This window comes from Lissotriton helveticus, chromosome 8, assembly GCF_964261635.1.
Source record: "Lissotriton helveticus chromosome 8, aLisHel1.1, whole genome shotgun sequence".
NCBI lineage: Eukaryota > Metazoa > Chordata > Amphibia > Caudata > Salamandridae > Lissotriton > Lissotriton helveticus.
The window spans coordinates 977,136,501-977,159,916 of NC_136069.1; the positions used below are offsets into that span (position 1 = coordinate 977,136,501).

Below are 23,416 nucleotides of genomic sequence, written 5' to 3' on the forward strand. Positions count from 1 at the left end.
CGTCATGGAGGCGTGCTGTTAGGGTGCGGTGGCAGACCGTGTCGAAGGCTGCTGATAGGTCCAGAAGGATGAGGGCGGCTGTTTCTCCTTTGTCCATAAGGATCCTGATGTCATCGGTGGCTGCGATGAGGGCGTCTCGGTGCTGTGGTTGCTGCGGAAGCCGGACTGGGATGGGTCCAGGATGTTGTCTTCGAGGTAGCGGGTCAGCTGTCTGTTGACGATCTTCTCTGTGACTTTCGCCGGAAACGGGAGCAGGGAGATGGGCTGGAAGTTGAGGTCCTTGGGGTCTGCCTTGGGTTTCTTCAGTAGGGCGTTGATCTCGGCATGCTTCCAGCTCTCCGAGAAGGTTGCTGTCTCAAAGGAAATGTTGATTGTTTTCCGGAGATGGGGTGCGATGGCTGTGCTGGCTTTGTTGAACACGTGGTGAGGGCATGGGTCAGATGGGGATCCGGAGTGGATGGAGTTCATGGGCTTGATGGTGTCTTCGTTGCTGACGTTGGACCAGGCGGTCAGGCGACTGGTGCGGGTGGTGGTCGCCGGGGTGGTGGTCTCGGCGGTGGATGTGGGTGTGGAAGTGTTGAAGCTGTCGTGGATGTCGGTGATCTTGCTGTGAAAGAAGGTGGCCAGTGAGTCGCACAGGTCTTGTGATGGTGGAATGTCGTTGGGTGTTGGAGCTGGGGTTGGAGAGTTCTTTCACGATGTTGAAGAGCTCTTTGCTGTTGTGTGCGTTGCTGTCTAGGCGGTTCTTGAAGGAGGTCCTCTTGGCGGTCCTGATGAGATGGTGGTGTCTGCGGGTGGTGTTCTTGTGGGCTGTGTAGCTGTCTGGTGTTCGGTCGCGGAGCCAGCTCTTCTCCAGCTTCCGACAGGTGCGCTTGGAGGTCTTCGGTGAACCATGCGGCTTTCTTGTTGGTGTGATTGGTGGCGGAGGTCTTGAGTGGGGCGAGGGTGTTGCCGCAGTCATTGATCCACTTTTTGAGGTTGATGGCGGCGGTGTCTGGGTCGGCGGATGGTTCCAGGGCGAGGGTGGTGGTCAGTTGGTCCTCGGTGATCTTGCACCAGCAACGGCGTGGCATCTGTTGGGTGCGGTGGTGCGTTTCCTGAAGGTGAAGTGGACGCTTCTGTGGTCTGTCCAGTGGGGTGCGGTGGTGTGGTTGAAGGAGACGTGGGGACTTGCGGAGAAGATGGGATCCAGTGTGTGTCCAGCAGCGTGGGTGGGTGTCGTCACAAGCTGTTTGAGTCCGAGGTTGGTGAGGTTGTCGGTCAGGGCGGTGGAGTTGGCGTCGTTGTTGTTCTCGAGATGAAAGTTCAGGTCCCCGAGGAGGATGTAGTTGGTGGAGGCGAGGGCGTGGGTGCTGATGAGGTCGGCGATAGTGTCGCTGAACTGTGAATGGGGTTCGGGTGGTCTGTAGACAAGTGTTCCTCTGAGGGTGGTGTTGGGGTCGGTGTGGATCTGGAAGTGCATGTGCTCGGCGGTGGTGAGGGTGTCGTCGGTGTTGGTCGAGACTCGGAGGGTGTTCTTGTGGACGATGGCGATTCCACCTCCCACTCAGTTGGTGCGGTCTCTGCGGGAGATCTTGTAGCCTTCTGGGATGGCTATGGCGATGTCTGGAGCCGAGATTGTGTTCAGCCAGGAAGGGGACGTCAGATGTGGTTGAGTCTAGGAGGTCCCAGAGTTCGATGGCGTGCTTACAGGCGGAGCGGGTGTTGAGGAGGATGCATCGGAGGTGGTTGGGTTCTCTAGTTGATGGTTTGGCGGGCCGGATGCTGGTGAAGCTGCAGTTCTGGCAGGTGAAGGGCATGCAGCATAAGAAAGGCTGCCACAAAATGTGCAAAATTATTCAGTATATAAGTGCTTACTTGGACTTCCAAAGTTGTATAACCGAGTTCAACGAGCATGGCAAGGCAGATAAGTGTGGCAATAGGGGAGTGAGAGGATGATGGCAGAGGAAGGTGGGAGGGAGAGGCTACGGAAGAGGAGGGGAGTGGAGGGGACACAGAACTGTTGAGAAAGAAAGCGAACAACAGGAGGATGGCAGCAGAGGAAGAAAATACCAGAGAAGGCAGTTAGCAGATATGTGATGGCTGAAGATGGTGATGGCAGAGTAAATTAATGGCAGGAGACAGTTAGTTTTTGGCAATCAAGGAACACTGGTAAAATGAAATATTGAAAAGCTGCCGCAAAATAAATCAACTTTGAGCCTTAAAATCCCAATTTTGGTGCTGCAAAATCCGGGGGAGGTGTTGAGGGTCTGTTTAGAGAAGAGAGTTATAGAATGACAACTTAGAAATGAAGCAGGCTGGTTTATATCGTCTGCTAACACGTGAAGAGTCTTGAGAAGTGATCATGCAAAATTCACCACTCTACCTTTTACCTACATAATCAAAACAACTTTATGTGCTCGGTACAAAAGCAACATTTATAATAGAACGCCGAACGTAGCGAATGACCAAATCACATCTTACAGGAAGGAAAAAGGGAAAGATAATTATTTTGGATTTTAAAAATAGCGTATGAAAGTGAAGTGCTATTTAGGGAACCCCCTGAGTTGGAGCTCAAACGATAGTTGTGGCTGCATACCGATGTGAAGCATTGCCACTGCCCTCCGTCTGATTCCAAACCATCTGCAGGAAAGTCAGCATCTAGGCTGGCACGTACTGGGGCTGTGTGGAGCACACTAAAGCTAACACCTGATAAGAAGAGTAAGATGGGAGAGTTCAGAAAATAAGTATGGAGATGTGGTAGAGATGTTAATACCACAGCTGTGCAGGGACAGCATGCTTTCCCTGGGACTGTGCTTCAAACATACCAGGAGTCTGTGCAAGCAGAGTCCCCTCATACGTGAAATGACTTTGATTGTTTAAATAACTTTGTTTAATTCCGTGGTGACAAGGGTAGTAGAAAAAGATATATAAGGGCTCCAAGAGCGCTCCCACTCGACCTATATCTCTTTAACAGTGGCTAGGAGAGCTCGCTGGGATGTCCCTTGCTATACCAATGCAATTTCTTTCCTAAATAATCCCTTTGCTTACAGAATCCCCCAATATCCTCCGGTATACACCTTATCTGAGGTCCTGAAGAAGGTGGAAGCAAATACATTCCTTACCACCGAAACGTACGTCGACCAAACGGACCCCCAGCTGGAAACCTTATCATGGATATTAAATGAAGTGCAATTTCCATGATCTGAACTGTGTATGCCTTGGTAGCTGGGTGCAGTATGTGTGTGAGGTATGAATGTGGGAGTATGATTTGTAAGGCTGTGAGTTAGCTTTGGGGTAAGGGTGAGCATAGTACAGGGTTTCTGTACAAATTCAGGGACATAATGTGTCTGAACCTGAAATGTTGAATCACATATAAAAATACTGGTTACAAGAGACAAAAAATAAATGTTTTTGCATTTAAAGAATGTTTTTATCTTTTCCCAAAAATGAATTTTAAGAATAAAAAAAGTTTTGAATATGAATAAAGCATTGTTGCATTGAATGCATTGGTATAGCAAGGGACAGCACAGCGAGCTATCCTAGCCACCGTTAAAGAGATATAGATCGAGTGGGAGCGCTCTTGGAGCCCTAATATCTTTTCAGTTTTTTCCCCCTTCTCCCAGACCTACAATTTAGTTGCAGGGGGTACCTCTCAGATATTATAGACAGGGGTAGTAGAGCCTACCTCTCTGCAGCGCTGGTTAGAGCGTCCGTAGGTCGGGCGGTAACCAGCGCGCCCTGACTGCTTGTTCGGCTCCTACTGCCCCTGGAGCCGCTTGTTTTATGCCGGAGGTAATCCAAGCTTATAAATATATTTTGTTTACATCCTCTGCCGAGCTATATCACGGCCGCCATCATGTTCAGCAGTTCGGGGTACTGTCACTTCCGGAGCAACCTTGATGGAACGGAAGGGCTTTCCGGTAGGAGGTTCGATAACAGAGTGCAGCCGCTGGTGACTTTGGAGCCTAATAGAATAATAGAACATTTAAATTGGAAATTGGGCTCACTAACTTAAAAACACGAGCATTTATGAAGCAAGCAATGGCAAAAAGCATGACAGTGTTAACAAAAATACAACAAGTGACGGGCTGCTTGGAAACGAGCCCTTTGCATAGGTTTAAAATCGGTAATTCTCGTAAAAAAAAAATTATCTCCCCGTGCCTATCCAAAAATGAATGCGTCAGTCTGTAACGTAACTGGTGCTCTTTTACAGCAATGCAATACTATTGGGTCAAGTTTGCACTATTTAAAATTACAAAAAAAACAACGCCTGACCTGAAACAACCAGATGGGAGGACGGGAGAGAGGCAATCACACTCTGTATGAGTGTGATGAACAACTAAAATGTTCTCAGAGTGAAATCGCCGGAAAGAGAACTAAACAAACAAAGGAGGGACTTTGTTAGAAATGGACCAATAAAAAGCCAACATGTCTGAATGCTGCCGCTAGCAGCCAATGGCAATGGGTGGGTTTGCAGAAGCCCCACAGAGAGATACAGCAGGTCATCGCTACTGCTCAACCTAAAAGGGCCAACATCGTGAAAAAGGCAAAACAATGGCAAAGGTGCAGAACCAAAAATTAGCCACTAGATGGGGGGTATACCAAAACAAACGGACTGAGGCTCAGCACTGTAGGTACATCTGTCTCAGAGGAGGGTTTCTGCTCTTGCTTGTAGCATTTGTGTGTTTATGATGGCCTCTGTTAGACCTGGCACCATTGGCGTGGGTCTCCCTTCCATTTTTCGCTGTTGCCTCCTATGTTTTTGCTGGTCTAGTTGTAATGTAATGGATTAGTGACTCCAGGATTGGCTTATTTGATTTACTTGTCAGACCCTAGTACAGTGCATCATGTGTGCCCAGGGCATGTAAATCAAATGTTGCTGGTGGGCTTGCAGCACTGGTTGTGCCACCCACTGAAGCAGCTTGAAAAATATGGCTCAGGCCTGCCCCTACAGAGCCTGTGTGTAGTCTGGGACTGACATGTCGACTTCCTTCCTACACCTTCCCTTTTCTACATATTAGTCACCCCTAAGGTAGGCCAAAGGGCAGGGTGCATTGTATGTGAAAGTAGGACATGCCCTGATGTGGGTGGCATGCCCTGAAAGTGAATTAGTGCCAATTTCATTTTTCACTGTTGCAAGGCTATCTGTTCCCATAGGCGAGAATGTGCACTTTGATTATAACATCTTATAAACATAACTGACCCTAGGAACAAGATAGGAAAAAAAGTTTAGTAAGCCTAAACTCAGAATGTTAAAATACGCCTTTTAGTGTGGGTGATTTTTACATTCTGTGTTTGAAAATACCACTTTTAGAAAGTAGGTATTTTATTGCCTAACCATCCAGTATTCCTCCGCTAGGTTTGTGTATTCCATGTCTGGTTTGTGAGAGACAGGAGGCTGGAGAGGGCCTTGGCTTTAGCAGTCTGATGGGTCAGGGTCGGGCTGAATAGACACTGCACTGAACAGAGAGTAGGGGGAGGAGATTTCCTTTCCCTTGCCTGAGCCTTAATAGAATAGAGAGTAGAAGGAGGAGTTATCCTTTCAGCTACCTGGGCCAGGTCTGCTTTCAACAATGCGGTCTCCACCTCCTGCCAGGAAGCTGCACCAGGGAGGACATAAATGGTTTTGGCTGGGCACAGACTCCCTCTGCCTTCAGAGGACAAAGGATTTTGCAGTATAAATATTGGGGCCCAGACCCCCCTTTGCCAAGGAGAGAAACCAAGGAAGCTGAAGGAGGAGACTGCCCCAGTGCTGTTTGCTGCTTGGGGTTGGCCTGCAGTGGTGACTTATTGCCAAGGAAAGGAGAAAGGGAACTTTGTGTGTACTTTTACCATCTTGAGGAAGATCTCCAAGGGCTTGAAGCTGAGCTTGCCTCCTGTTCTGAAGTCTAAGGGACACAAAGACTTCACCACCAGCTCCCCCTGAATTTCCTTGCTGGGAATTCTACCTGCAGTGAGGTGCCGGCTGTTTTTTTGGGCCCTCTGGAGACTGCGTGTCGCAAGGAGTTGGAAGTGCGACGCAAAGAGGAAGAAGCGTGTCTTCACCGCAGCAGTTGCAGTCGCATCGCCAAAGAAGCATGTCGCCGCCGCAGCTGTTCGCAGTCGCATCACCGGAGAGGTGAGTCGAAGGGACTGTCGCGGCTTCAAAGTTCATTGATTTCTCCGCACGGCCGCCAGGCTTGCACGCTTCGCCTCCACGTTGTCACAACGCATAAAGACACCATTTTGTCACATCGCACAGGATCGTCACATCGCATCAAGGTGCCATCTTGTCGCATCGTAACCGGAACACAGTAAGAAACCGACGCATCACCTCCTCTCTGGTAAGGAACCGATGCATCACCTCCCTTGCGCTGCAGTAAGGAACCTAAGAATCACCTCCCCCGAAGTAAGGAACCGATACATCACCTTCCCAGCGACCCTTCTGTTTGTTTTGCGTGACGCATCCAAGGTACTTTTAGGGTAAAGTGTAGCATTTATCATCTACATTGAATTAAGTTATTTCTACCATCTGAAAGTCATATTCTTGATATTGTATTGTGGATTTTTGTAATTTGGTCTTTTGTTAAGTCTAGTAAAGATTACTTATTTTTCTAAACTGGTGTGGTGTCCATTTGTAGTGTTTTCACTGTATTACTGTATGTGTTCCTAAATGCATTACACACTGCCTCTGAGATAAGCCTGCCTGCTCCTGCCAAGCTACCAAGGGGGTGAGAAAGGGTTATTTTAGGAGTGTAGCCCTCTTACCGTGACTAGAACCAAGGGCCCCTGCTTGGTCAAAGGTACCTACCCCTGCCACTTAGAGACCCCCCATTTCTAACAGCTTCCATTTTAAAGACCTCATGAATCTGCTGTATAAATACTGTTACTACAAAGCAGAGACAGTCCTAATCTGCTTTGCGGAGTTTGCACATATCAGTTGCTTCTGGAGCTGCTTGCTATTTTGCCCCATTGACCCTGCCCTTTCCTAGACTAGTTAGTCCTGTGCCTGTCAGAAAGCAAGAGCAGAAAGGGGCAGGGAACGCTCTCTGTTTAATTTGGCACGCCTCTCCTCCTGAAACTTCTCTTTTTCAGGAACATTTGAAAAATGCCTATTATCACAATCTGCTATCCCACATTTTGTACACTTTTTGTAGAAGGTCTTTCAGTTTTATTTATCAGTGATTAGCTCTGCTTTGAAACATATAAATGAAAAGTGTGGTGGTTTAAGTCGAATAACTGAACTCACTCACTGGGTTAAATGGTTGGAGAAAGCACCTTGCTAAATTGGTACAGATTCTTTGAGGATAATGTTGCACAAAGGGACCTTTATGTAAATGTGCCAGGAAGCCCTAGGGATGTGCGCAGTGTAAGTGACTCAAGAGACAGCACTGTGCGTTGCTAGATTATTACATGTGGAGTGTTTTGATCTCCCATGTTATGGAACTTTGTTCTGAGAATGTGCGCCTGTGGATGGAACCAGTGCTCTGTTCAGAATAAAAGATTATGCTTCATATTTTTTAAAAATACACAACAAAGTCATGATAAATACAAAGGAAAACATTTCATTTAATTGGAACTTGGGCTCGGAGCCGACATGTTTCAATCACGTAAATTTGAGAGCAATGGATGCAGGGTGTGGCGGAGGTTTGTGGTATTAAACAGAGAAAATATGTTTTATTGTAATAGCTGTGGATTTGCGAATTTTGAATTTTCTTTTTTCGCTGACCTGTGTGTATTTTTACGAGTTTTGTGAATGTGTCTGGCTATATTAGGCCAGGTAATCTCCCTACGGCAGTGACTGAAACCTCGGGTGGAAACCCCAAAGCAGTGACTAGAACATCCCCCCCAACCCCCTCTACCATTGGTAAGGACATTCTTCAGCTCTCCCCTGGGCAGAGAGAGGAGCCCAGGGCAAAAACATTCCTAAACTTACATAAGGGTAGTATTGATACAGCCCAATGAGGGATCGATAAAAAAATACACAGGCCCATACACATTCACCCAAAAACACTATCCGCTGAATTGACGCTGGGATGAGTTTGAGTTTCATAGACTCATGAAAACTCAAATCAGTTGTTCATTATAAAGGCCTGATCTAACCCTCTAAATACCTAACTGAGCCTGCATATCAACTTCTTTCCTCTGGTCGATGGACATAAAGTTGAGAAGTTGAGGGTGATCATAATAACTTACGTTAATCACAGAGAACAATTATCAAATGCAAGCAGTGTCAAACTCATATCAAAATGAACAAATGCATATGAAATGAGTGGATAGGTGAAGAGACAAAAGTTTCAGAGACAAAAATACATTTGCAAATTATTATGCAAAGTAAGGGTCACTTAGCTAAACTAAACTAAGGAATAATGAAATACCACCCCTTGGCCACAGGGATAGTAGGGGGTTCCCAGAGATAGATTCAAGAAAGAAAGAATCAAGAGACTAGGTACAGGACAGAAACAGGAAACAGGGAGGCCTCAGCAAACCGACGGACAGCGACAATCTCCCTCTAAGCTTCTTTTCAATAGCGTCTCTCTTCACAACCGCCATAACCACACCCTCTAGGGCACCCCAGTTATACCCTAAAACCTATATGTCCAACCCACAGTAGTTGAAACATTTACAAAAACTCAGTCTCACATTTAGCTGATTCGGGGGGTCTTCTATGACACCACCATAGTCATGATCATGTTTTCTTAGTGTTCTTTGTCTAATAAATGTTCTCATTACTCTATCCCCACCTTTCCTCAAGAAGGCAACATCTTACAATTTCTACATTTTTATTATTCAGCACTGCCGCTTTCGATGGAAGAAGTTGTACATTTCCTCTCTTTCTCATGGCCGTCTTTCCGTTACTTGGCAGACAAACAAATGCCTTTTCGAAGGTCTCTCAGCCATTGCCTCCGCCACCTCTCTCAGAGCTCGATTTTCAGCTTATTAAATGATTTTTCCTTTTAACCCGTTACAGACATGCAGAAACGTAGGCCCATACATTTCTATACATTGAATGGAACACAGACATTATTTTTACAAAATATACTTTTCACTGTTTACCACCCACCATTGCGTTAACCCATATTATGTTTCTAGCAAAAGCATTAGTGTGGAAAAGCAGCATTATTTTTATTATATTTAAAAGCGCAATGCAAATGCGGCCTAGTCTGGCATGCATTATTCTCTGCATTAGTGCACGCATGCGCAAAGCATCTCCATGCGTTTTTGTATTTGTGCACGTTATTTTTCACAACAGACGATTAGTAAAGATTACTGGGGAGTTAATCAGAGCAGGTTTTATTTTCTCAAAACTCTGTTCCATCAATTCCCTCCTTTGATGGCATTTGTGAGCCATCACAAAATGCCCATCATACCAATTGTCACCTTTAATTTTATTCAGAAGTCTGAACTTTTTTCTCTCTTCATCATTCTTTTGTCTAAATCTTTAATTATTTCATAATAATTTCCTCTCATATCTTCTAATTCTATCTCATTTCTCTTTCTTTTCCTGGCTTTCTGTTTGTATCTGATTCTATCATCATCATCTTCTTTCCACATCTACACTTACAACATTTATCTGTAATTATTATTAATAATGTCATTGCATCTATTAAAATAATTGGTATTAGTGTTTGCCCTAATAAACTACTTCCAAATGTAGAAAACCATTTACCTACAGAGGGAAAAACTCTTACAAAGTTTCTTGCAACACTATCAACCTCTAGTTGGGTCAAATCTTCATGTAATTTCGTAATATTTTTAATACACCCCTCTAGATTCTTACTTTTGTCAGGGATATAAGTACAGCAGTGTTGAATTTTGAATATGCCACTGACTCCATCCTCTTTTGCCAATAAGATATCAAGGGCAAGTCGATTTTGCAAAACCATTGATCTAATTACAACCATTTCAGTACCAATCATTAAAAATCCAACAAAGGTATCTGTTGACAACCGATCAACCACTGTAGACAATTTTCGAATTTTATGCGAATTTAGAACGACCCCGACTGAAGGTATCAGTGCACCAAAAATATCTCCTACTATTTCTGAAAAACTTGCTCTCCTTTTGCGAATTAATCCATGCTTTATTTAATTGATTCTATTGTTTCTATCTACATGATAGACTTTAGGAAATATAATTCCAAAATAACAACTACCATACCAAATACACAGGAACCTATAATAGGCACTTTTACTACACACTTAATATACTCCTTGAAAAACAGGATCAGTTCCTCCTTTCAATCCCCATCCGCCAGTTCTTAAGAAAGTATGTTCACATTCGCTAGTAGCAATGAAATAATTATTATTGTCAGTCTTTAGTCTAAGCAAGCAAAGTTTCCCTTCATGATACCAATCCAGAGACATTGCAGCGTAAGTCTCGCCCTTTTTTATAATTTCCCTCTCTAAAAGCCCATGGCGGTACATGTGACTTCTGTTCAGCAGTTTCTTTGAAAATCCTGTCCTCTATCTTCTACCATATTAATACATTCTTTTTCCTTAGACTGCAAGCTACATGTAAGATTATTTATATATGCATATACTATATTCAGAGTCTGAGTAATATGAAAAAACTCTCCCATGTATTCCGCTTTTCTACTACCATATACCTTATTCATATCTTTTCTAATAGGAATTTCTGAAAATACTAGGTCTAGGTTTGAATAATAGAACTCCAACTTCCCAGTTACATAGAAGAGACTGGTTAGTACACTACATGACACACCATACGTTAAGGGTAAGTGATGGTAAGTTACACCCTCTGAGACAGACGAAGGTAATTGCATGCAGACGAAGCAATTTCTCACATCCATCGTGTCTACATATTCATAAAGTAATTTTGTAAAGACATTTAACGAGAAATCATGAATCGATTTCCCCTAATGAGACATACTTTCATCTATATGTTCTATATTAGTATTAGGTGTTTCTTTAGTCACAGCATTCACTCTTTCACTTATTACATCATTAGTATTATTTTTGTTGTTAGTTACCATTAGGAAAGGCACGAGGACAGTTAATATTTACCACATCAACATTAGTATTAAGACACTGCATAAGCAAGTTTTACTACATCTACCTTTTTTGATGTTCAGTCACTGTAGCTTCTGCCATTTTATTTCCTCTATAAAAAAATATATAACAACTAGAAAAATATCAAAAATCTAAGGAAACACTCTACTAATCCACCAATTTCGTGTATCCAAGCACTTCGAGCTCTCTTCTTTGTCCCCGTCTTTTTCTTTTCTTTTTTTGTTTTGTTTTTAAATCTTCTCAAATCTTCTTCAGATCTTCTTCACATCTTCTTGACATCTTCTTGATCTTTCTATTTATTTTGACCGGAATTGTTGCACCTTACCTTTTCCACAGTTCTTTTTAAGGCAGTTTCAGTTTGCTTTGGTCAACTTGTTCAGTACCATTGCCAGCTTCTCTCTTTATTTGATCAGTGCTTTCAATCTCTTCCGGTATCACCTATGTCCATTCTGGGGCTGTATAGCTCTTGCTCGGAATTCTTACTTTTTGTTTTTCACACTAATCCTTTTTCTGATTCTTCTTGTTCAGCTTGACTTGAAACTTCATTTATCTGTTCTGGCTTTCTTTTTTCAAGAGTGTATTTCAGTCTTTTCACTCCACTTGGCCAATTGTCTCCTTTTCTCGCTCTTTTAGCTTGAACCTCTTCTTCACCTTCTTTTTCTGGTTCACAAGTTGTTTTATTCAGCCCTTTTCTTTGTTGTGCTTGCTCTTTGCTTTCAGAAACTTTTTCTAGCTCAACAGCAGTCTTTCGAGACCCAGTACTAGGTGCCCACTTTACTTGGCTTGTGCTTGGTTGTTCATCTTCCATAGGCTCATCAGAATCTGTCACTGTAGATTATTTAGCTTCACAACCTCTAGCCTCTGGTTTCTTGTTTTTGTTGACCAGTTGCTGCTCACCTTCAAGTGGACTTGGGACTCTTCTTGTATGACTTGCATGAATCCAGTTTGTCAAGCCACCACACTTCACTGCTGTCGTCACCAAAATGTTCTGGAATGGTCAGTGCCTCCTGGGCTCTAAACACAACTTCTTCACATGTTTCTTGATAAGAACCCACTGTCCTGGACTCAGATCATGTGCTTGATCCGGCTGTGTTGGGGTTGCAATTTCTCTAACCTGATGAGACACAGAATGCACCAGATCAGCCAATCCTTTGCAATAATCAGCACTAGATCATCAGAGATATTCATCAGTTTGTTTGCTGGTACAATCACTTGTCTCTTTGCTCTTCCCGTTAGAACTTCATGAGGACTCAATTCAGTCTTTTTATTAGGGATGCTTCTAAGACTCATCAATACCAGGGGTAAAGCGTGCAGCCATTTCAGTGTTATGGATGCACACACTTTTCCTAATTTTGATTTTATAGTGCCATTGATTTGCTCCACTATTCCAGAAGCCTCTGGTCGATAAGCACAATGAAGCTTTTGCTCAATTTGTTACGCTGCACAAATCATCCAAATTATCTAATTATTAAAATGGGATCCCCTATCTGTTTCTAAAGTGACTGGAAATCCATACCTTGGGATCAAATCTCTTAGAAGCAATTTTGCAACGGTAAGGCTATCATTCCTTCTTGTGGGGTAAGCCTCTACCCAACGAGAAAACAAACAGACAACAACCAACACATATTTTAGTCCATTACATGGGGTAATTCTATAAAATCAAGTTGGAGCCTTGTAATTGGTCCTGCTGCTTTTCTAATTCGTCCCCAACTAACAACTGTCTTTCTACCTGGATTTTGGTGCTGACAGGGGACACACCTTTGGCACAGACTCTCTTCAATGACCCTGAATTTAGGGCTATACCATGACTGCTTGACGAGCCTAATCATTGCATCTCGTCCAATATGTGCAATACCATGCTATAACCTTGCCATCTGAGAAAGTAAACAATCTGGCATGACTTGTCTATCATCTATGTACAACCATACCTCATCTTCTGTTCTTTTCTTACAACCTGATTTTATCCAAAGTTATTTTTCTTCATCACCTGCCTCTTCTTGCAACTGCCTAATTTCATCCCAAGTTTCAAAAAAGAAAAACATCAAGTGACAATTGGTATTTTTCTTTTCCAACCCTCTGTTGATGGCAATTGAATTTGGTGCACAGAAATGCGCTACTTGATCAGCATATCTGTTGCCGTTCGTCACATAATAATTTCCTGACTTATGTGAAAAACATTTTACCACTGCAATCTTTTTGGGCAAATGCAAGGCATCCAATAAAGCTTTCATATTTTTGCCATTTTTAATCGGAGAACCTGAAGTCTTCAGAAATCCCATTTTCATGAACTGGGCCATGTAATATCATATTCAGGGGAGAAACCTATTCACCAGCTCTACCAAGGGTTGTCAGCTCGATCATATGAACTAACTAATAATAGTGTTGCCTCCTGGGAATTTGGAACAAAATCCCGCAACATATAGTTCCCCATAAAGGTCAAATAAGGGAACATCAGTCTATTCTACCCATCCTTATCCAATTTCATCAGTTTACAGACAGGATGGGCAGTACCATGGCATATTTATTTATTCATTTTGTTAATTCTAACAATTTGTTCAAACGGTATTACTTAATAAACATTTAGACGTGCACTGGTGAGGTGCTTTGTCTCTATTTATTTAAGAACATACTCACATCATCCTGTGAAGTGAATGAATAAAGCGAGCCCAACCAATTGTCTCATGGCCGCTGCGAGAGAGAGAGAGGGGGAGAGAGAGAGGGGAGAGAGAGAGGGGGAGAGAGAGAGGGGGAGAGAGAGAGAGAGAGAGGGGGAAGAGAGAGGGGAGAGAGAGAGGGAGAGAGAGAGAGAGAGAGAGAGAGAGAGAGAGAAGAGAGAGAGAGAGAGAGAGAGAGAGAGAGAGAGAGAGAGAGAGAGAGAGAGAGAGAGAGAGAGAGAGAGAGAGAGAGAGAGAGAGAGGGAGAGAGAGGGAGAGAGAGAGAGAGAGAGAGAGAGAGAGAGAGAGAGAGAGAGAGAGAGAGAGAGAGAGAGAGAGAGAGAGAGAGAGAGAGAGAGAGAGAGAGAGAGAGAGAGAGAGAGAGAGAGAGAGAGAGAGAGAGAGAGAGAACACAACAACAAGCTGCCATGCATACTTTCCAGAATAGCTCACAATAATACATGTACCAAGCATAACAAGCATTGGCATAGCTAATAGGTCTCGCTTTTGGACCTGCTAAGTATTTAGTTATGCAGCACAATATCCTTAGTGCAACATCAACTGTTGCGTGGCTAAACACTTATAAGGTCCAAAGGCGAGACCTATTGGCTATGCCAATGCTGGTTATTTTTTGTTCTTGGGGGAAACCCGGCTAGTGCCCGGAGGGTCAGGGGTGAGTGCCAGGGAGGTGAGGAGTGAATGCCAGGAGGGACAAGGGTGACTGTCCGGCCAGGGGGGGTGAAGGGTGAGTGCCCGAGGGTGAAGGGTGAGGGCCAGGGAGATGAGCCGTAAGAGTCAGGAGAGTCAAGGGTGAGTGCCAATAAGGGGAAGTATGAGTGCCAGGGGTGAGGGTTAGCTGCCAGCCCAGGGGGGTGAAGGGCTAGTGCCACGGAGGTGAAGGTTGAGTGCCAGGTCAGAGGGATGAAGGGTGAGTGCCATGGAGGTGAGACCGAAGAGTCAGGAGGATCAAGGGTGAGTGCCAGGGAGGGAAAGGGTGAGTGCAAGGGGCGAAGGGGAGCTGTCAGGCCAAGGGGATGAAGGGCTAGTGCCATGGAGGTGAAGCGTGAGTGCCAAGAGGGCGAGTAGTGAATGCCAGGAGGGACATGGGTGAGTGTCAGGGAGGTGAAGGATATATGCCAGGGAAGGGAAGTATGAGTACAAGGAGCGTCGAGGGTGACTGTCAGTTGAGTGTCAAGGAGAGTCAATGCTGAGTGCCAGAAAGGGAGAAGGGTGAGTGCCAGGTGCGAGGAGTGACTGCCAGGCCTGATGGGTGAAGGGTGAGTGCCAGACTGCAAACAGTAGTAAGCTGGGGTCTAGAAGAAGGTGCAGAGATTATCACCCGGTGTGTGCCAGGCTGGGACGCACCAGAGCCAGGCCAGGCTTGGGTGGATGCAGGAACCTCTGAAAGGCGGGTGCCAGGTCACTCGTAACCTTAGTACAGGAGTGGGGTGCGCAGGAGAGAGTAACATCTTCAAACAAGAAACTATTCAAATTCCTGAAAACTCCACTTTATGGTCTTGCAACCTTATGTGGAAACAAATTAGCAAATGAATGGGCTTCCGTAGCAGATTTGCAGCTTGTTACAGCACCTTACTGTAATATAACAAACGGTCTTGCAAGAGAGGGCTCATGCCTTGTTTTAGGTGAGACCTAAGAGTGGTACTGCTGATTCTTTTGTTACTGGGGGTGTCCAATTAAAATCGGGGAGGTTTCAAGGTCACGATTGGACTATGCGTTTCACAGAACACTGTGTGGCTCTCTGTGCCGTAATGAATGATGGCATGGAAGATCGGGGTGCCTGGTCTGGATAGGAAGCAGAAAGCTGGGGGCCCTCTTATCTAGCCCCGCCCCTTCATGTCACATTATTCAGTGCATTTTGGGGGCTTGCAGTGTGGTGTAGTTTAGTTGAACCCACTGGACTGTGAGAACAGTAAGTGTAGGGTGGTCATGAATGCCAAAACACCAAAATATCAGGGGAAGCAGAAGTGACATCACATGCCATTTAACCTTTACTTTCACTCACGCACACATGCTAACACACATTTACACATACACGCACTCTCTGACATAAACACACTCTCACCTACAAACATGCATGCACACAATATACATTTAAAAGCATTTTATACTTACCTCAGCTGCCAGAGGGAGTAAGAGTCCAGCTAATTGTACTCCATTCTTTATTACACTAATAGTGAATCATAAAATATAACATAATATATGATTCACTATTCGTGTAATAAAAAAAATTGCCTGATAACAAGGAGACTGGAGCCCCAAGCGACATCCAGAAGTACAAGTTTCCCATGTCTTCCTGACACTGATTTTGCCACCTCTGAAGCCAGGGGTTGCAAAGGCAGTGTCAGAGCTCGCAAGGGGCAATCAAGGGGTCGCAACTAAGACCCCTGGCGACCCCTAAATGGCATCCATGGGGTTGGGTGAATTTAGCAACGCAGTGTTTGATGCTGCACTACTGTTTTATTAGAGAGGGGTGCTGCCGGTCCCGGTGGAGGTGCCTTGACCAATATGGATGTATTGTGGTTCTGCTGGCAGAGGCAGGGACGGGGCTGGGAAACATTTAATGTATGACTTTGTGTCAGAGAGTCACTGTCATTCTGTTGCAGGAAAGAAAGAGCTTCCAGGAATTGAAACACGTGACATATGGCTACGTTCGGGTCTCTGCATGAGGTGTAATATTAGCTCACTCAGTGTTCTCTTCGTGCCCATTCTTCTACGCCTAGTCATTGTCATTCTTCTCTTGCTATGTCTTCCTTGGCATGTTTTTTCTTTCCTTCCACGATATATGTTATTTGTGAACAGTTTCACGGGAGCGGTTCATTGCGTTCTTGTTAAGAGTAATACATAGTGCTATGTTGTGCGCAGATCTAGAGAAGAAGAAAAACACCGGGCCAGGCAGTACTTAATTTGAGCCGTGGTTTCCTGTGCTGTGCACAACACTTAATTTTCAACACTAACTCTTGTGACAGTCTTTACAAGGTGGCGCTGTCTGACTAATTTAGAGATGGCCACAACAACAGGTAATTATTAATTCAATATACATTAAAAATGACTATTACCTGCTGCCCAAGCCATTCTTATAACTTTGGAGGCCTGAAATAGCCTGAACTGTCACACTTCTAGGAATGTGATGGTTAGTAGTTGTCTTGTTCAATCATTAACAGCACGGCGGGGCAATGTGTGGTGCATGCTGCAGTGGCTTCCTTACTAAAACCCTGGCACTCTTTTTTTTTTTTTACTAATTAAGCACTGGGGCCAGGGCAGTGGCCATAAATGGCACCAGGCCAGGAGGCCATGTTGCATTTGATGGTCTTGTCTTTGTCTGAAATCGTTTTCTACTTGGTAGACCTCCTCACGCCGTGGCACAGATGATATGATGTGCGCAAATGTTGCACACAGCATGGATATGGATTTGAAACTAATTTTTAAACTGAAGTAAAATAGTGTTCAAAAGTTGCATAGGCTAAGAATCACGGTTTTCTGCAGACCAAAAATGACCTGCAGTTGCTATTTAAATGTGTAGTGGCGAATAAACAGTATCCAATTTGTAAAACAGTCGCAATTGAGCCAATCGCGAATCTGATGACAAAAGTGACTCTTCTGTGAGGCGCAATCCGGCATGAATAAGATGACTTGAAGCTTGTTGCACGTCGTTTTAATGCAGTTCGAAATGGAGCAGAATTGAGCATTGAGCTTTCTGTATGGGATTACGACTTGTAACCTCTAGGTGTAAATATTGGAAATATTTCCGCAACATGTGCAAACATTTGCGCACATCATATAAAACTGGTCCTTGCTGTACAAATCTGTGTCAGTGGAGTTTTGGCTTTTTGTGAAAACGAGGGCGGTCAGTTAGGCCAGTGCCACAGCAAGGCCAGTAAGGCTGCTAAAGAGTTATTCTCACCTCTGAAATGCTTGGTAGTTTTCGGAGTAGTATGTGCGACGCGCCATCGCCGGTGTGCACATTGTAGCAGTCAGTAAATCAAAAGTGTAAAACGAGTTACATATTGCAGCGCCACAATCCCAGGTGGAAAACAAGCAACAGAATCACACTGGTATCCACATCACACCTACAACAATGTAAAGAAACGTAGATGGTCTTGTTCTGTTTTAGACCAGCATTTAACGGACCGTGTCTGCATACTCTTCATTAGGAACAAGGTGTTTTGTATTTGAAGAGCCAGAACAAAAAAAAACAAAAAAGACGGCAAAAGTGAAAGCAGGGATGCGCGCGCATACCGTTAAAAAAAAAAAGACGGTTAAAGCAGAGTGAGCGTGCGCCGGCAAACACGCGAGTGGTGCACGCACAGCACCGCCAAAAGTAAAAGTAATCACGCTCCAGATGGCGCTGAAAGCTGCCAGCTGCGCATGTTCACGCCCGCGTGAACGCAAGCTTTAGGCCAGCAAAAGCCAGTAGGTAGCACTTTTGAAACCCACTTACTTAATGTCTTGCAGAGCATGCATCCGGTGGCTCAGCGAGACCCAAAAACCAAAAACCACAGTGTTTTACTTAATTTTGCTTAACCTTAATTTGCTCAGGAGCTACCCCCCTTCGACAGTAGGTCACCTAAACAGGTGACCTCCTGTCGTAACCTAAACAGGTGACCTCCTGTCGACAATATTTACCCCCTTTGGCAGCTGGCACAAACAGACTTGTAGGAGGTAAATAGCTAGGGGAATCCATATCAAGGAGGCCATATCCAATACTATTGCACTGTACCACTTTCTAAATTTTAGTGTACAAGCACATTGAGCTAACTAAAACACATTAATCCAATAACCAACTACAAATTCCTTTAGTATATTGTACTGTTTTACATGATGGTGCAGCATGAATGCAAGCTTAATTTCATTGCCTCCTTATCTTAGCCCTGGCACAGTAATCTTAAGTTAAAACCATTATTTCTGTAAGCATGGCAGAGCTGTTCTCTGCACATGGCCCACAGACCCTGCTGCCCCTTGATAATGTTATTCAATAGGATAAACCCCACCCTGCATATCTCCTACACTTGTATTATTTCTCAAGAAAACAGTAAAATCCCCATCTGCTCCTAAAAGAATATGCAATATTTCCTCTAGCTAATTTGACCTAAAACAGATCTGTGTTGTCCAATCTTGTTCCAGGAAGGCTTAATCAGTGCCATAAGTTCATTGAAACAACAAAGTAAATTCTTCCATTTCTTAAATGTAGTTAATAATATTTAGGATATTGTCATTAGTAGTTTAACATGAATTGAGAATTAATTGGACCCTAATTTTCCTAGGCACATTATAGCCTCAGACATCATTAGAGCAAAGTTTACTTTACCTGTAGTGTTTTATCCTACAATGTTAGAATCAGAAAATGTAATTAATACAAAAGAATTCATTTGTTAAACTACTCTTCAACATTACAAGCAGGTATTATATCTATGTTTTTCCTATTTAGAACAAGTGGCACTGGTGTGTGCGTTTGCTTAACACGTGTTATTTGCTCTAGACCAAAATAGATGCAAATCTGCTGAAAAGGAATATGTTCCCGTTCAATCAAATACAGCCCTGTTTATTTATTTGTATTATTATTACAAGGTTTATAGACTAAATGTACAACTTGTGTTTACACAATTAAATATTGTAGGCCCCTAAAAGTAGAAATCACACACTGTCACAGTGGCTAACCTCAGATAAAAAAATATGCCCCAAAACTCCCAGAGTGGAAATTTGCTTTCAGTAGTGCCGGTCAGTTCTAAATACAGAACTTGGCCTCTGACCCTTAAACCTGTTGTCCCCTGTCTGAGCAAGGCTATCTCCATGTGGCAATCACAGTTCAAAGTAACTCTCGAGAAGCATGACTGAGGGGCTGACTCTGGTGGTGATATTTTAAAGGAAAGATGCAACTTTTACTGTGTTCTTTTTTTTATTCCTGTGCAATACGTTTTCTAGAACCTAAAGAACTTGCTCAAAATGTTAGTTTTCATAATGCCATAATGCGCCCAGAATTCTTGTGCACAAAGGCTTGCATAAAGGCTTGCAATGTAATTCACGTATGTACAGCTACTCTTTACATAACTTTTAATAGCCTTTGTATTTGACACTGCAGCCATTAGGCCATACTACATTTTAAATTTGTCACTAAGATACAATAATATCGTCATTGTTAGAATAAATAATACTCACCTTTTTAATTTGGATGCACAATATATTTAACCATTTAAACATTGAAATCTTAATGCACAATTTGCACAGGGTCATTTTCTTCATTGCTAAATATTATTAAATGTTCAAAGTGATGTTATTAGACATTATAAAGATCATGATAATGCAAAAACGATTTTAGTGCAATGACAAAAAAAAATTTCATGTGGTAATTTTTTTGAACAATGATCACTAACTTTTTTGTTGTTTCTACATATAAAAAGCAAGACTCATTCCTTTCCTTTTGGTTTGAAATGCATTAGTTTAGAACACTTACAAAACTTCTTTTGATACCAAGCACAGTAGCTTTACTGAAACACAGAAAGTTTCTTTCACTTTTTAAAAAGCAGTAATTATTTACCATCAGATCCACAGATGTAATTTTAGGAAAGCAACAAGAAAGAAAGTCCTTACTTTTATTCTTTCTCTCTTTTATCCACAATAATGAAGCTGTATTTCTAACTTTCAAAATTAGTAGTCTTTAAAACACATGCTTTTGTGCCATGTTGTACTAACTTAAAACCTAGTTGCCACAGCGTTTATTTATAGCTTGCCTGAGTAAAGCCTGTGTTGTTTATTCAGCTGTGTTTTATGACCTATATCAAAAACAAATTGCCAGCAAGGGATTTGTTTCACACTCTAGTAGACAGCATCTAGGATCTCTGTTGACAAGAGTTATTTAGTCCTGAATGTAAACATCAATTGCTGTATTTCATTTAAAAAGGTCCAATCATTTAGGACAATGCATAAGTCACACTGTAAGACTACCACACTAGTCAAACAATAATGAAAAGCAACACAAGAAACATATATGTCAAAAAATTGTTATTATTTTTCAGGGTTATACATCAGTTCTAAGAATAAAACATATAAACTTCTAATGTACAAGGAAGAAATCCATTGATCCAACAGTACAAAAGAATACGTCCAAACTTGTGTATCAAAAGTGGTGTCTGCTGCTTGATTCGCAGCAAGGCACTCAACATGTAATTAAAACAATAGAAGAAGTGGACGTGAAGGTCGACGTTTCGGTCTTATTCAACTTAGTTACAAGACCATCATCAGGACAGATAGGTTCGGATTAAGCCGATGACCCTTGCAAGAAAAAGAAAAAGAAAGGAACTGCTAAAACCCACAGTTGTAATCAGGGGAGATTCCTCAGTTCGAATTCACTGGTAGCAGGAAAATCACTGATCGATTGCAATGATTTCTCAGGATCAGGTTACTTTATTCCTGGATTACCCTTATATTCATACAGAATTTCTAGAATATTTGAAAGTCTGTTACTGGTACTTGAACAAGACGTGCCTCAACCGGTCTACTCACGGAAAAGCTATTTCCGTGAGTAGACCGGTTGAGGCACGTCTCGTTCAAGTACCAGTAACAGACTTTCAAATATTCTAGAAATTCTGTATGAATATAAGGGTAATCCAGGAATAAAGTAACCTGATCCTGAGAAATCATTGCAATCGATCAGTGATTTTCCTGCTACCAGTGAATTCGAACTGAGGAATCTCCCCTGATTACAACTGTGGGTTGTAGCAGTTCCTTTCTTTTTCTTGCAAGGGTCATCGGCTTAATCTGAACCTATCTGTCCTGATGATGGTCTTGTAACTAAGTTGAATAAGACCGAAACGTCGACCTTCACGTCCACTTCTTCTATTGTTTTAATTACATGTTGAGTGCCTTGCTGCGAATCAAGCAGCAGACACCACTTTTGATACACAAGTTTGGACGTATTCTTTTGTACTGTTGGATCAATGGATTTCTTCCTTGTACATTAGAAGTTTATATGTTTTATTCTTAGAACTGATGTATAACCCTGAAAAATAATAACAATTTTTTGACATATATGTTTCTTGTGTTGCTTTTCATTATTGTTTGACTAGTGTGGTAGTCTTACAGTGTGACTTATGCATTGTCCTAAATGATTGGACCTTTTTAAATGAAATACAGCAATTGATGTTTACATTCAGGACTAAATAACTCTTGTCAACAGAGATCCTAGATGCTGTCTACTAGAGTGTGAAACAAATCCCTTGCTGGCAATTTGTTTTTGATATATTATCTGCCCAAGCTCGCAAGGGTTTATTGGGTTACCCCACTTCTTTACCGTGTTTTATGACCGGCAGGCGCGTTAGCTTCTACACTTTTTCAGGAGAGAAGGCCGTGTGCGTAGGACTGATAAATCCTGTCTGACATTTAATGGCACAGGGCCCCTTATAATGCCATCTGTTTCCAACATGACAGCAATGTGCTGTAATCTAATGTCCTCACCAAAACCCCAAAAAGTTGATAAACCATTAATTACCTCTCCTCTACTCTGACAGACAGCTTCCTTCGGACAGACAGCTTTGAGCAGCTGTTAAAAGCTCTCTTTCTGGTGCTAGGAATGAGGCTCAGTTAAAACTCAGGCATTCCAAGCCAGTCCAAATCTATTGCTTGAGTGTGGTAAAAGAAAGACGCTTTTATTTTAGCACAAACCAATTACTCATATAATGTGAATGCCTTTTAATATTTAATATGATGTATCTAAGGATAGTGCTGTAACATTTTGCACAGCTGATAGGCAGTAATAACAAAACATTGGGCATATATATTTAATTTAGTTAAGTCCTAGCTGTATAAAACACACACATTCTTTTTTCTCTGTGAGGCCTACTTTTCCCTATTGAGTGCCTTTTTTTTAGGTAAAGTTAGTTTTAACATTAAACAGGTCTTGCTACACCCAAAGGTTTCAAAGCACTTTATTTTTTGTGAGATAAAATGTTCTCTTTTTATATGGAATGCCCGGTAATTCTGCTTCAAGTTTTAATGCTTTTTTTACCATTGTGGCAATATAATAATTGAATGTTCACACATCTATACTTTGTTACTGCTTTTACTTCCCATAGTAACGTGCAGTTACTTTAAATTTCAAAGAATGAATTATATAAAATGTTAAGTGTAATTCGTCCATTGGCATCTGCAGAACACAATGATGACAACAAACCAAATTGAGCTCATTCCAGACATTTTCAAGAAGGGGCCACACACTTATAATACACAACACAGTTTGCAAAGGAAAGCCACCTTACACAAAGAGCACAGTTGCTACTCACTCAAACAAGTACTTCACAAGCATTACCACTGGTGTCAGTCCACACACCTCATAGACACTCAAACACACAATCATCCCACAAATCAACACTAGGACAAAAACAAGAGGCAGCCCACAGACTGTACTGAAACCAAACCAATTGTAAATACACAATCAAACATATCTTGTCAACTCTTTCTCTAAAACAGACACTGCTCAACATACTGAATCTTCTTAAAATCAAATGACCCATTTACTGGCCATCGTAGATCAGGATCCTTGTTTGTATATTTGTTCCATAGTGTACTATACATTTATGGAAGAAATACCATATTTAATATACATACACCTATTAAATGTCCCCTCTAGGGGAGCCAGCTGATTACTTTATAGATCCATATTGGTACCGCCAAGACAGCAACACATTCTACGAAGTGCTAGGAGCAGGCATGCCAAAAATATTATAATAAAATAAATTATATCAAATAGTATTTATT

The 23,416-nt window shown here is 42.5% G+C and overlaps 1 protein-coding gene across 5 annotated transcripts in view; it reads right to left on the reverse strand.

The window, feature by feature from the left end:
• RIOX2 (ribosomal oxygenase 2) overlaps window positions 1-23,416 on the reverse strand; it is a 905,982-nt gene that overhangs the window by 719,667 nt on the left and 162,899 nt on the right. The window lies entirely within an intron of this gene.